General features: G+C 40.5%; 1 protein-coding gene across 9 annotated transcripts in view; it reads right to left on the bottom strand.

The window, feature by feature from the left end:
* Nucleotides 1-15,097, bottom strand: part of PUM2 (pumilio RNA binding family member 2) — a 68,825-nt gene extending 53,728 nt beyond the window's left edge. For 8 of the 9 annotated variants that reach the window (XM_058019486.1, XM_058019490.1, XM_058019493.1 and 5 more), the window contains exon 1: nucleotides 15,042-15,097. The gene's annotated coding sequence lies outside the window, so the exon portion shown is untranslated. Of the gene's footprint in view, nucleotides 1-13,879; nucleotides 14,502-15,041 lie in introns of those variants that run through there. The other variant, XM_058019487.1, reaches the window with a different exon arrangement.
* Nucleotides 15,098-15,336: the final 239 nt, after the last annotated feature.

Raw genomic sequence — 15,336 nt, 5'->3', positions numbered from 1 at the left:
CAATATTCTTTTTGCTGATGTGTTTTCTTTAGAAATCTCAACTATCTTCACTTTTCTGTTTATTATCAAAGAATCTGAAACAGAACATCTCCCGTACACAAATGTCTGAAAAGTTAAAAAACCCCAGACTTTAAATTTCTGTTTGACAAATTACAGGGTTTTAACACTATCTTAATGTGACTCTAAGGAATCCCATAAGGAATAGAACTCTAAGGAATAGAACTCATTTATACATAGTATCATTTATATGAAGAAAATTATTTCATTTGTATGTACATACACATGGACACCACATCTATTAAAAGTGGGGCTGAGGAAATCCCAGAAGTGACTCTAACACAATTTGCAGGAAACAGTTTTATTTTGTGTTACTCTAGAGCTGGTATCACAAACATTCCTCCCACCTCCAACAACTGACAAGTGACAATCCTCTTCTTCAGAGCATTTACTTTCATTTTGTTTCCTCCAGAATATGGAAGACTCATTTGCCACACAGAATATTAATTTCTCAAGGATTTTGTTTTCAGTAACACTACATGGAAAAACTGAAATTCTCCCAGTAATTCTGCTCAGAAGTTTTCAGCATTATGAATTCTTCTCCCTCACGACCCAGTACCATTTGAACTAAATGTTGGCCTTTCAGTTTTGCTTTCTTCTTTCCCCTCCTGAGCAGGCAAGAAGAAACTAGGTAATACCAACACAGTCTGATCTTCTCAAAGTGGGTGCTACAACCAAAGATGAAACTACTTAGTTCTCATGCAATTAATTGAACAGCTCAAAAAAAACCCCCAAACGAACAAAAATCCTGGAGTTTTCAGACTACTCATTCCACTACAAATAACTAGCTTTTGCAAAGAAAGGTGCTGACATGACACACAACTTCTCTGTATCCCCAGCATAAAACAACAGTGAAAAACTCCAAGGTTTTAAGTGTCAGTCTGCTTCAAAATCCACCTTGAACTTTTCTGTGCTTTTAAACTCTGCATAACTTCAAGGAGAGCCAGGGAACAGTAAAACTAACCTCTTTTAGTGTATTTTTTAGTTCCTCCCTTGCTACAGGGAAGTATATGTGTCTTCTCCTTATCTGCCCACAGCAGGTGAACGGACATTTAAAGAAATTGCTGTTATCAATGATTTCAGCTGTTTTCTAAGGATGTTCTCTTTGGGCAACATGCATTTAAACTACCTGTAGATTTCTAAAATTGCCTAAAAGCTGGAAAACCCAGCCAACTCTAAAAAAAACACAACTAGGGACTACTTTTACCTCAGTAAGCATCACTTCTAATTCACTAAGAGTTGCAGCCTAGCTTTGGACATTAATATCTCATTAAGTGCTGGCTAGCATAGTCCTCCAAAGAAATTAAAAGACAGTCTAAAATAACATCAAAGACTTTATACCTTTAATGACAGTAAACAAAATTTAAAAAATAAATCAGGCTTCAAAGACTGCTATTGATACATCTGTGCTTCAATGGATTTAAATCCAAATACTTCAACTTTTTCATTTAAGAAGCTAAATATTTAAGAGCAGTTACATGTAAGTGCCGCTATCGCTATCGATACATGAACAGACACAATATGTAAGGCAGGCAAAAGCAGAAATTGTGAACAGAAACAACCCACATTTGAATTATCATCTAAAAAAAATCAGACGGTGATTTTATGAGCAAAATCTCTGATTAGATGTCTAAATTCCAGATTATTCATCTTCAGACAAAATACAGCATTCCCTGATATCATCTACCCAACTACAGGCTTTCCTTCACTATTTATCCACTTTGCTTTTCTCTTCATCTTTACACTGAAGAGAAAAAAGCTTTCACATAACTCATCACAAAGACACACAAGGGCCTTCTTCACCCTGAGTTTAATGTCATGGTACCAAGTCAAGGTAGTTCAGAAAGCTAAATGCAGCTCCTCTGTGCGATACAGCAGCGTCATATTTTTAAAACCACCAATTTTAAATCACATTTAAAAAAAGGTAAACAGCATTCTAAACCCACAGATAAGAACTTAGATTAGTTAGAACTAACACTAACCCACATTTCTATTTTCTTGACACCATGAATAATGCAAGGAAATGAATAAGAAATTATCAAGAAATTTGCTGGAAATGCAAAAGGCTTAAAAGCCTATATGCAAGCCTTTTTAGCCAGGTTTTCTGGTTCCCACCACCTGGATGTCATGCAAAACTCTCCTAGAATGCCTAAAACAAGTTTTAACTTTAGGACAAAATTCCACAACTACACAGTAACAATTTTTAGAACAAGGCCTCACTCACAATCTCACCTAGAACCTGGAGCACATGGGAATGAATGCCAAAGAATTCCAGCTGGCTCCACACGCCACCAGCTCAGGTCTCTGGTTCCCCTGCAGTGCTCCAAGGCCGCTCCCAGCCCACACCCCTCTGGAAGCAGCACTACAGTTCAGGTTTATGCTGCTGCCAGTAACTCCTCACAGACCTGAATGGACTCTGTGCAGAGCCACTGCTGCACAACCCACACCAAAGTTTATCTATATGTAAATAAGATAATGCACAGTTGACCACATGTCATTTGTTTGCTGTAATATCAAACCAGGCTCTCCCTCTGCTAATTACTGAATAAGCACTAAAGTATGAAGGACTCTGCTTCAAAGAACTGTAAGTGTAAGACATATTACAAAGACTGATACAACAAGAAACCAAATTGGTGAAGTGAGATGAAGCAGTCATTCACATGAAGACGTTTGACAATGCTTGCCGGCTATTTGGAGACATCAAGGCAGGTGGAACTATAAAGGAGTATGCTGGACAGCACAAGGACACTGGTGAAGACATTTAATAAACACACAACTAACACAAAGTCCACGTGCAGGAGGTAGCAGCTCACCACCTGACACCACATGGGACAATCTGCAGTGGGGGGAAAGTAGTCAAGTTACTCACTGGCAGAAACCATCACCTGCAGTTTGAAATGCTGCTGAAAAGGTCAGAAACTGTGCAGACACACAGAACCAGCAAATGTGACTGGAAGGAGTGATTAAGAAAAAGTCTCTAAAGAACAGAAGTCAAACGGAACAAACTTGCTTGCACAGTCAGGTGACTGCAATAACTCTCCTTCTCCTTGCCCTGATGACAGTTCACATTAAGCTGCCTATTCCATGCACTACATGCTGGAAAATACTAAAAATACAACCCAAGTATCTGCAAAATTCAGCACTGTAATTTTCCTCTCTCTATCTAGGGAAGTGCTTTAAAGCATATCACCAAAAATTTCTCAGTGCTTTTCTTTCAGTCCAAGTACATGAAACCACGTGCAATACATCACAAAATATTCCTTCTTCAGCTACTTCAAATCAAAGAGAGGGGAAAGACAGACGTATTTCCTCTTTCCAGCCTTGTCTGCTATCCAAACTGACAGTCACAAGCAAGCAGGCAATAAGGTGATAGCTCACTCATCAAGTTGCAAGACATTTAATATTTTAACAGAAAAAAAAACCTCCAACCTTACAATTCACTCAAAAACCTCAGTATTTGCCCCATCTCATACAACACTACTATGACAGAAAAATCTCTCCAAGAATTTATGGAACAAGGTTTTTTAACAGGGAACAGATTTTCCAAAACAGGAATCAAAGTCCCTCCCCCCTCAGCTCTCCTCTAGGCACAATGGAAAATCCTGCCAGTCTAAGATTTCTTCTCCTAGTTTGTGAGGCTTAGAAAGTTTTAGTTATTTGCAAGTTTGAGAAGCTGCTTAAATCATACATTCAACAACCATAATCTGAGTTTCTAGTTTGGTGGAGCTAAATGCTACTGGAACTAATTGATGACAATGGCAAACTCAAAATTAAACCAAAGCAAACCCAAGCACGCAAAGATAATACTTAAAAAAAGTTGTTAGAGAACTTGTTGCTTGCAGAAACAGAAATAAATGATCTTCCAAACAGCTTCAGAGGGATGTTATGTTTACAGGGAGAACCACCCCATCAATCAGCTAAGATTAAACTTGAGCTATTACAATAAAAAACTAACAAAGTATTTGTGTGTTGTATAGGTAATTAACACTTGAAAAAGTCTTAAAAATCTGTTGATGAAAATTTGTTTGAAATCATTTAAAAATTGTTATATTTCACAACTACACTTTTAAGCTGAAGTAAAAGTTGCAAAAAAAGATTGGAAATTAAATAAAAAAAATGGACTGCAAGCATATTTAGATTTCTAGGGACAGTTTTAAGTAAAATTTATAAAAGGAAGAACTAATGATTGAGGAAATGCAATTCCCACTGTAAGGTCAGGAAACAGATTATGTTGTTTTCAATTTGAATGAAAAGATTATGTTCATTGTTTCAAGGAATGGCTACATGACTGTGAGGTCTCATATGGGAAAATGCTTTCCCAATTTCTATTGCTCAAACATATTAGTCTACCTTATTTGAAAAACAAAATAATCTTATTAAAAAACCAAGGCAGAATTTTTGGTAGGAATTGTCTGTTTCATCCTGTTAAGTACCTGCACATTTTGCTGGTTTAATAGCATCTACACATTTTCTCATGGCTATATTAGTTCTAATAGACCCCCACGGAAGTCAGGATGGATACTTACAAATACTGAAACATACAGCTTCTCCTCCAGACCACAGAATTACCAAAAAGCTCTTGAACTAAGTAAGACTCTTTCCTTTGTTCTCTCCTCTTCCCCTCCAAGGAAGAGTTTTTCTTTGTTACAGCAGCTACTCACAAAACTTCGAGATGTTTGTCAATTCTAACACAAATGAGTTGCAGCAACTGCAGCTCAATTGAAACTTTGGGCAAAGACACAATTTATGTTCTTTTGTTTATAGCACCACTACCCTTTAGACTTTTGGAAAAGGCTGCAATAGCCAAAGCCTTTCTCTGTCAGTCTTGCCTATCACCTCTTGCTTCTTCAAAAGCAAGACACAAAACCACCCAGGTCATGTTAAAATTCACAACCTAAAGTATTCAGATTAAACTAATGAAGTGTTTAACTACCTTTGCCATGAGGGAGGGAAGTAGATGGAGTTGAATAGGAAAAGACAGGACAAGTACCCTGAGCAGTATCACACTGCTGTAGCTGCTTGCTTCAGCATGTGGAAGAACATCTGCAAGTAGTCTGACATCCTAGAAAATACGTCCTGACTTTACAAAAAACTTCTTCTCTGTAAATCCAAATATTACATACTGATTGATAATCACTAAACCTTTCTATCCTAGACAATTCTTCATTCCTGAAATGATGTGAATTTATGACAAACAGATCACTAACCTATTTGCAGCCCCATGGGGATGTGAACAAAAGGATGATGCCACAGCACACAGCAGTCTTCCTCAAATGCTCTGCTACCAGAGACTGAAATGCTTTTTTGATGTTGAGGGAAAGAAAAAAATGTCAAAGACTCAAGTGAAATATCTTTCCTACTCAGCTTGTTATCCTTTATAACTCTTTTCACTATTCAATATTTTAAAGAAAGATTAATGACAATCAGGGATGATTATCTCTAGGTTAAGGAGTTTATACTTAACCTTGTCAGTGACTGGATGGTCACTACTGTTTTAATATGGAAGATGTCAATGGTGGTGTCCCAACTCAAATTAACAGTGCTGGCTTTGACATCTTGTACTGAGGAGTTCTGCATGCACGACTACTCAACTGAGTGTCCAAAGGTTTTTGGCTATTACCTCTCATGCAAAGCATGCTCCTTCAGCCTCTGCTCTCTTCTACGCTGCAAATTATTGTTTAGAGACTTCCCCTCTGCCTGCAAAACAGTTCAAGTCTCTGAAGTGTCGGCCATCAGTAACTGTTGTCTACCGCTTCAATTTTTATTGTGCAGCTGAAGCAGATATAGATAAACATCAGACTGAGAATAATAACAACTGGCATGTTTCTGTGCCTCTTATGCTGAAATGTTCTGTAAGACAATGATGTTAGTTCTGAGCCAGTGGTTGGTTAATCTGGACACCAATGTGTCAAGTGGACACTTGGCAAAAGAATTTTCCATTTCAACCAAGTGTTGAATCCACTTGTGGTGTGTTTGAGTTTCCTCCTCTTCTTTTAAATGTTTGTGCCACCTGGAGTTCTTTCATTAGTCTTGGTAATTTCCAAATTCAGGTACACTAAGCCTCAATACCACCATGGATCTCCAGGAGAACCCATTTCATCTTTCTCTGATCAATCAAAGGCCTACAGTGCTACTGTGAATTGACTCAGAGTATTTCAGCTGGAAGGAATAAACTAATCCAACTACTTGATCACTTCAGAGCTGACCAAAAGTTAAAGCATCTTATTAATGGCATGAACTGCCTTCCAACTATTGACACTTCAGTGATAATTCCCACAGTTCATCCCTCAATAACTCCTTATCAGGGACACTGACAAGTAACTCCTCAGTCTTTAACCACAGTAAAAATTAAATGTCCTAGTAGACAAGTAATTATCTTTACTAAAGACTTGGCTGCCTTATGTTCAGTTCTGAAGTTATTTCAGATGGCTTTCAGAAGACCAACATAATGTTTCAGTAGTCTTCCCAGGAATTCATTTCTTGCAGTTAATGAAGTATATTTATCAACTTCCTATTTTCCTACAGAGATTCTTTGGCATTTTAACTAATTTGAAGACTCTTCACAATCCATTAGTGATTCCAACCAAGTTGGCCTGTTTGTCTAATTGCTTGCAACAACTCTTTCAACTCACTTCTAAGGATCACCGTGTCATTCAGAAAGTATCAGGTATCTTCTAGTATCAAAGTGGATATAAGGTTTTTCCACATTCTCTATTAACTTCAAATTCCCAATTAAGGCCTCAGGCTCATGGGACTTACTTGACAGAAGACTATTCCTGTAGAATCCTCTGAATCCTTCCCCCTCAGGGAAATCCCCCGAGCATTGCCTAGGAGAGACTTACCATAGAGTTTTCCTACCTGGGCAGACAGAAAGGACTCCCCCATGGACTCCTGCTTAACACTGATCCATCCCAGTTTCCTTCCCCAAACTTCCCCTGGTTTCTCTTTTCCCAGTTTCCTCACTGGTTGTGGTAGCCCTGGTGGCCAGCCCAGTCTCCCCTGTAAGCCACTGCCCTTTGCACTGCCCCTGTGTCCCCCCACTTAACCTTGCTGTCTTTGTCCCTGCTCCCTGTGGCGCTGCAGATGCAATAAACCCTGGCTGGAGTACATCACACAAGGATCCTTCCTGGCCCTCTGCTGAGCTACCTGGGCCTATGTGTGTGCAAGGCTTGAAATGGCTGCTCCTGTGGCCTTACTCTGAGCAGCTTCTCAAGGAGACACTTCAAAGAAGGCTGCAGCACTTCTACCACCCTGCAACACATCCCTGAAAAACTGCATGGAGCACAATGCCGGGGAGAAGTTCTTGGGGTTTTGGTGGAGAGCTGGGGTTGGGCAGCCTGGAGGAGAGAAGGTTCTGAGGAGACCTTAGTGTACCTCAGTACCCAGAGGGGTTACAGGAAAGCTGGACCAAGGCATGGAGGGATAGGGCAAGGGTAAATGGCTTTAAACTGGCAGAGGGCAGGTTTACAGCAGGTATTTGGAAGAAATTGTTTACCATGAGGATGGTGAGGCACTGCTGGCATCAGCACCCAGGGAAGCTGTGGATGCCCTATCCTTGGAAGTGTTCAAGGCCAGGCTGGATGGGCCTTTGAGCAACCTGATCTAGGGGGATGTGTTCCTGCCCATGGCAGGGTGGGGGGGTTGGAACTGGATGATCTTTAATGTCCCTTCCAACCCAAACTACCCAGTGATTCTTTGAACATCAGACATTACAAGATATTTATCTACTATATTTTGCTTCTATTAGTTTTCTTTCCTTTTTTCTTTAAATGCACAAAAAATTCTATTTCTAGTATTTTAACCTACACAGTCTGTGTAGTAGACACAGAACATAATCCTAGCTAAACTCCTTCCACTGTTTGCATAAATACAGATTTTAGAAAACCCATTTCTTTGGTACATCTAACTCTATAGTTTTCAAAAACAACCCCCCCCAAAACAACAACAAAAACAACAAACAAACAACCCCCACAAAAAAAAAACAAATCCAGAAAAACCAGAAACACCTCGAACAAAACAGTAACCTTCATCTTAACTAAATCCCAAAGAACACTGGTATACAGAATTCAAAAAATTGAAATGGAGAAGTAGAAGTCCCCTGATCTATCCTTGATTTCTGCTGGTTTATATTGCTACTGAAGAAGGAGAGCAAATGAGGCAAAAAATGGCACAACAGTAAGATGATGACAGTAAGGTGAAAACTACTATTCCCACATGGATAATGCACAGCAAAGAGCAGCTTCCCCTTCACCAAATCTTCATAACACACAGAACCAGTGAAGCACCTCAAAAATTAAGAGTAGCTCCTCTGCATCCCCCATTCAAGTTACCAGAAAACACATATGAGGTTCATGGCAGTCACCTGCAAGAGGCATCCAGAAGTATTTGGATGGACTTAACTGAACTAAAGAAAGTTTCTGATAAAGGCATGGCTCTGATCACCAGGGATGGAAAGCAGATGGCAGAAGGGAGATGCAACTGTTATTCAGCACTTACTTATCTGGGAATAATTTTACCTTACACAACCCATCAGCCTTGAGAAATGCTAGTGAAAATCAGAACCATTACTTGTGCAACTTCCATTAGTGAGGAAAAATTAATCCTTTTCATTCTCACTAAGTGTATCCAAATGGACAAATAAAATATTGTCAAATTTTAGATTTACAAAACAGCTTTATGGCTTCTGCACAAGTAATAAAGAATGGGATACAGCATGAACAAGACATCAGGTAAAAGGTTTTCTATTTTGCTATGTAGGTCAATATAAGAGGAAGAAAGCAGTAAAAGGGAAAGCCAGAAACAAAACACCAAAAGAATCAAAGAATGAGAAAGAACATATGAAGAAGATGATGAAGACTCAACAGGCATTCCTGCTTGTGAGGTCAGCAAATTTTGCTTATTTACATTTGCTCCAGTACTTACTACATTTTTTTATGTACAGTCCCTAGGTACTTGGGAAGGTGTAAGAAGTTCCTTGTGGACCTAAACTGCGCCACGCTACCAGAATCCTGGGGGAGGAAGGAATTCCTACCTTTAAATCCAAACAAAAGTTTTTAAAAGAAACTTGGGAAGCTGTGTCAAACATTTGAGGGCAAAAGACTTAAAACTGGATTTTGTTTTTCTTCTTGGTTACCATATGCAAAAGGAGAGTTACATTTTATTTAATGTACTTAATTCTTATTTCTACTTAATTCTATTTCTACTTCACCTGAAAAAAACATTCTTATCTCTAAGTGTAACAACTAAGACTCAGTACTAAATGCATATTACTTCTCATAAAGCCTACCAGGAGAGAATGCTTTTTCAAACTGAACCAATTGCTTTGCATAAATTCAAAACTAATTATTTTATCATGTTCTGATAAAAAACAGGCACTCAGAGAAATATGATATGCCTATGCAAGTTAAAAAATGGTTCCAACTGAACATTTCAAAATTATTTTTATGCAGTTAAATGTATAACTGCTTTAACAAAATGAATGGTAAGTTTTAGGTTGTATTATTACAGTATTGAAAAATCAGCTTAATTCACACATATTGTTCTTAAAGATGTGGATTTGACACAAAACACAGCAACTGTTTCAATGAAAAACAAATCTACGACCTCCTGGATGACTTATATGAACCCCATCTCCTGTGGGCCAGCAGGGTTTGCCAGGCACAGCTGCCTCCAGCCTGCTGCTGGAAGAAATTCCAACTGTGGCATGGGGAACCTTCACTGAGGGGTACCTGGGCACTGGAAGCAGCTGACACCAGAGTACAGGGATGGTGTGAGGAGTGTTTCCACCTGAACTGGGCCCTGCTGTTACTGCAGCTGCTGCTTCAGGTGGGGCAACCCCTACTCCAGCCCCACTGGCTTCCACACAACGCATCATTCCCCTCATCTCCAGCCAGGACACTTCATCCATGCCTAGCAGGACACAAAAAATGCTCATTCCACATAGGAAGCTAAAAAGAAAAACTTTTAATAACAAAAAAGGCCCTCCTACATATCTTTAAATATATAGCTCTAATAAATTAGGACTGGAAAAAAACAAAAGAAGTCCAAGAAATACAAGAACAATACTTATTGGGAAATATGTTTACTGATTTAAACTTTAAATCTTAAATGCCACTGCCAAATTACGACTCTACAAGAAAAAAAAAAAAGCACCACAGAGGTTTTTACAAAATAGTATATTAAAATGGTACAGCTCCATACATTATAAATGCTAGCCCACGTATTTCCTTGCTAAAAAAATCAAAATACAATTTTCAATCACAAAGGCAGCAGTTTCTTTTACATTATTACTCATGATGTGTAAAACCACTAATTCTGTTATACTGCTATGTCTGATTCTATAATTAGGAGACTATGTATCAAAGTAGCACAGAAAACTAACTTTGCTGTGGGAACTACATCTCACTCTTACAGCACAGTCTCAATTGTTCTTTCAAATGTGTTAAGCCACACAACATTCTAACACAGTAATTGACATTAAAGGTCTCTAACCCACACAACAGTACATGTGGGGGTCTTCACAAAACCAAGACTTCAGACTCAGATTAAAATTAAATTCAACAGCTCACTTGTGAAACATTTAAGACTTGTCTTAAAACAATTATAAATGACAGCAGCAAAACACTCTGGTATTGATAAAACCTTGTCAGGAAAAAGCACCTGTCCCTGCCTGAACACCCACACTTAATGATCTCCACATTCCTAATCTACCAGAACTGATGTATTATCAGCCTCTTGGTATCTGAATGGACATAAATAAAGCACAAAATACCACCTACAACCTCAGATAAGTACTTAAGGGAGAAAAAAAATTCAACTCTTAGAAATGTCTTATTTTTTCATGCTAGAGGAAAATGGCAAGTCCAATTAAAATCTAACATATGTGGATAGATATTCAATCAGACTACAACACTTAGATCCCAAATACAGACAAAATAAACCAGTCCTTTAATCCCTCTACACAGTTCTACCTTACTCATGGAATCTTACAGACTACCAGATGTCACATCTTTAAGGAAAAATACAATATATAGACAGTTATATGGTAGTATTTTTTTTAGTCTTGAGCAATCTTGGTTTTGTGAGTAATGCAAGATATAAACCTACTTTGTCTTATCAGTACTGTTACAGTAGGTATTTGCTTATTGTCAAAATACTGTAGTAACAGAAGTTCTGCAACTTCTTCAGACTATGTGATTAACTCATCATTGTGCCATGCCAGAAGTACAATTTAAGCAATATATATCATAGAGGAGACAAGCAGAAGATACTTGAAATATAGGAGTCAAGCTAGACTTCTTATGTTTAGATCAACTACACAAAGTCATTTCCAGCAAGTCTAGCTTTGTATTTAATCAATACACACATGTGAAGAGTTACAGAATTAATGCAGCTTTTAAAAACTCACTTCCTTTTTGAAGAGATTTATGACCTAATTCTACATAAAACTTCCTATCAGCCATGCAAAATGACTAGATGACTAGTTCAATCCATCACCCAAAATTCTTCCTAAAAAAACATGGATGAAATCTAAGAGCAAAGTTATGAACACATACATCTGACATGACTCCACTTACTTCCACCAGGATTTACATACTGAAAGCATTATATGGAAAGACAGACAACCAGATCTATTACCTGTAACTGAGACTTTTGCCAACACCTCCGTGAAGCAAGAGGCAACCTATCCTGGAGTTGTATGAAAAATTAAATTAAAAATAATCACAATTACAAAATGTAAACCAGACTATTTAGTCCAAGGTACACAAATATTTGGTGTCAAAAAATAAGCCTGCCTAGAAAGGCTGCAGATGTGTTTTTAGCAGAGCCTGCAGAGGACAGATCATATCACCACTCAAGTTTAGTGCAAAGAGATGCATATACAGAGAACTGGCAAAAAAAATCTAGTGTGGCTCATTACTGAGATGCTTTTGCTATGGAGTTAGGCATTTTCCTCTTAACTCCTAAGATGGTTGTCATAACCTCCTCAGATGTATTTCTTCTACATACCCACAACTGCTCTTAAATAACCATGTTTAGAAAAAGCATCTCTTAAGCAATAATGAAATATAATCTTTGGAGAAAAGTAGTCTTTATTTGTAAGCTAAACATTTCACATATCAGCTCTTGCCTACTATTCTAAAAGCCACAGCAGGTACTCTGAGCGAGATCCAAACTAAATCTTGCTGTAAAGTTTCAGCATGCAAGCCATTGTATAAACTGTATATAACTTGTTTGAAATGACACTGAAGCAGCTAGAACTGAATTCTTTACATGTTTTGATGCAATTTGAAATGCTTTTCCACTATATGATGGTAAAGTGCCTCCAACTTCATTATTAGCAACACGACACAATTGGTATTATTTGTTACAGGAGCTTTTAAAGGAAAGAATTCTTTCCTCATTGGTAAGAGGCACTGGCTTATGTGCAATAAGCAAGACAACAGTTATGTTATGGGTGGGGAAATCCCAATTCAATGAGGCAAACATTTTCACTTGAATTACTCGAAGAGAAAGAAGACAGATAACTCTCTTACATGCCTACACTTTTGACACACACAATGAGAAGCACTTACACATCATGTCTACTGTCTTATATTGTCTCCTCTGTAGAGTTTCTATCAAACTTTGTAAAAAGATATTTCAATGTATTAATCCTCATTTTACAGGAGATTCTCAATAATTTAACATTCAAGAGAATTTAGGTTTCTTCTTAGTGCAACAGACAGCTGATTTTCATATAATTCCACATTAAAAAAAAAAAGCAGGAAGACATAAAAGCAGGAATTCAAACCTTCTACTGGCTTACTTGCCTCTGTGTATAAAAACTTGGTCTAATAATTTGGGGATTTTGGAAACCAAGCAAAAGATGAAATTATCAAGGAGAATGCTTCTACACACGCTGATTATTCAGAGCACACTCAAATATCACTAAATGAAGGAGAGGGGGCAATATCTAAAAGGGCAAGAGCTAGAAAGTGCTGCTCAAAAATCAGATCTAGTTCACATTTTCAGCAAGCTGATGTTCTGTCAACACACTTGCCCTAAACATGCACAACATCTGGCCCACCGAGAGCATTGCAGAGGAACACCCAAGGAAAACAGCTACATAGAGCCTTCAGTGTACTCCACAATCCACTGTGAGATTTAATATAAACTGTCATAACAAGAGGCATCTTCTCAAAAAAAGGGAGGCGAGCCCAGCTCTTTCAGCCAACTGCTTGCACCATTAGCTCAATCACGACAGCAGATACAATTACAATTGCCTCAGAGCTGTGCCAACATCCCGAACACAGAAGATTTTTTACTACAGAGTGACACTCCAGGAAAAAAATAAAAACAAACCATTGTTATTAATGCAGAAAAAAGAGTATTCAAATAACATGGACTTTCCTATGCACAACATCCACATAATAAACTGCAGAATGTGCATTATCAAGCAGTTTCTCACATGCATTTGCCTACTAACCATTCTGCTGGGCCAAATTCCAAATTTTCAACTCTGAACACTTCAGAAACTGTCAGGTGATTTGGTGTCATTTCCACCCATATAACCCAAACTACACCACCACTAAATTAGCATTTCCCTTTTAATGTGAGTTTCCTTCTCCCACTTCCCTAGCATATTTATACTCGTGTTGACACAGAGTTGTTGAGCAAATCAGGCAACATTTCCCTCAGCTTCTCAACAAAACTGCGACTGTTGTTAACATCTGGTTCTAAATCTAGACGTCACTAAATATAACACAAAACCATGCTTTATGTGTAAAAACGGTAACATGGCATAGTTATTATATTTCAAATGCATTCATATCCCACATACCTGAAGAGCTACACCACCAGCTCACTGAAACTATGAAGGCCTGACCTCTCGGTGGAGATGCAACAAAGAGAAAGTAAAATAAACCTCAAAGTATTTTGTTAACAGGCAGCATATATAGGGAATATTAGGCGAATTAAGAGTTTTACTGATTCACATTGCTCATACACATCCAATTGCTCAGAAAAAAGCATCCCGAAATCAGGTGATAAGAACCTCTTTATCACATCTCAAACACGCTGCACATTTTGGTATTAAGCCATCTTGCTACAAACTGTAAACGAGAAGAATATAAACCGTCCCAAAATATTGTCTCTCAAAGAAATAAGGATCTGACCTTAGAAAATACACGAAGAAAACAATGCCAAAACAAACCCCAAAAATCTTTGCACAATAACTGCCACGGAGATTAACCCCAAACTGTTCGCTGTACGCACGATCCACTCAGGACAGGAGGCATTTTCCTCAACTTTTTGTTTTTGTGGTCTGCACGGGCAGGTTTGAAGCAGAATCAAACCCTAGCGCTTCATTGTGTGCCACCAGCTACCAAAGGCATTCGGCCTTCTCGCTGCTCTCTCAGGAAGCGGTTATTATCTTTAAGAGCACTAAAAAAATAACACAAGTTTTTCGTACGTTCGAACAAAGCCCGTGTGATCCCAGCCACGCAATGGCCCGTGGGGTCCGAGCGCCGCCCCCGTCTCCGCTCCCCCCCGAGCCGGAGCCCATTGTAGCCCCGGTGCTGCGTCCGCCCCCGTCTGCCCCGGGCCCCCGAGGCTCCCCCGGGCACCACCGCGGCCCCGCACACCCCGCCGGGCCGGGGTCGGCCCCCCCGAGCCCCTCAGAGCGCACAATGCCGCCCCTCCCTCGCCCGCTCCCCCGGCGCCACCGCCCCTCACGGCGCTCGCTGTCCCCACCTCGGCGCCGCTCCCGGGCGGACACAAAGGCGGCGAGGCCGCCGCGCAGGCCCCGCGCCGCCCGGTGACCTGCCACAACATGGCCCCCTCCCTCCTCCTCCCCCTCCTCCTCCTCCTCCCCTCCCTCTCCCCTCCCTCGGCGCGCAGCCGAGCCCGCAGACAAAAGGGGGCTGGAGGAAGGGGGGCCCGCCCGCCCGCTCCGCCCGCCTGCGGCCTTCCCAGCGCGGCGCCGGCCCCCCGGGGGTACTCACGGGCTGGCTGGCGGCGATGGACCCGGAGCGGCCGCTGGGACACGCTTGCCCGCCCGCCGGCCCCTTCCTCCTCCTCCTGCCGCTCCCGCTGGGCGCCGCTCCTTCCTGCCTCCCCTCCCGCCCGCCCGAGGCTCACAACAACATGGCGCGGAGGGACAGGGACAGCGAGAGCGCGGCTGAACCTCCCCGGCCGCTCCCCCCGGCCGCCGCCGCCGCTCGGCCCCGCCGCCCCTGCCCGCCCCGGCCCCGCCGCGCCTGCGCGCCCCGGCCCGGCCCGCGGGGAGGCGGAGGGAGG

Source organism: Melospiza georgiana, chromosome 3 (genome assembly GCF_028018845.1).
Source record: "Melospiza georgiana isolate bMelGeo1 chromosome 3, bMelGeo1.pri, whole genome shotgun sequence".
Classification (NCBI taxonomy): domain Eukaryota; kingdom Metazoa; phylum Chordata; class Aves; order Passeriformes; family Passerellidae; genus Melospiza; species Melospiza georgiana.
This window is presented reverse-complemented; position numbering and strand designations above follow the sequence as displayed.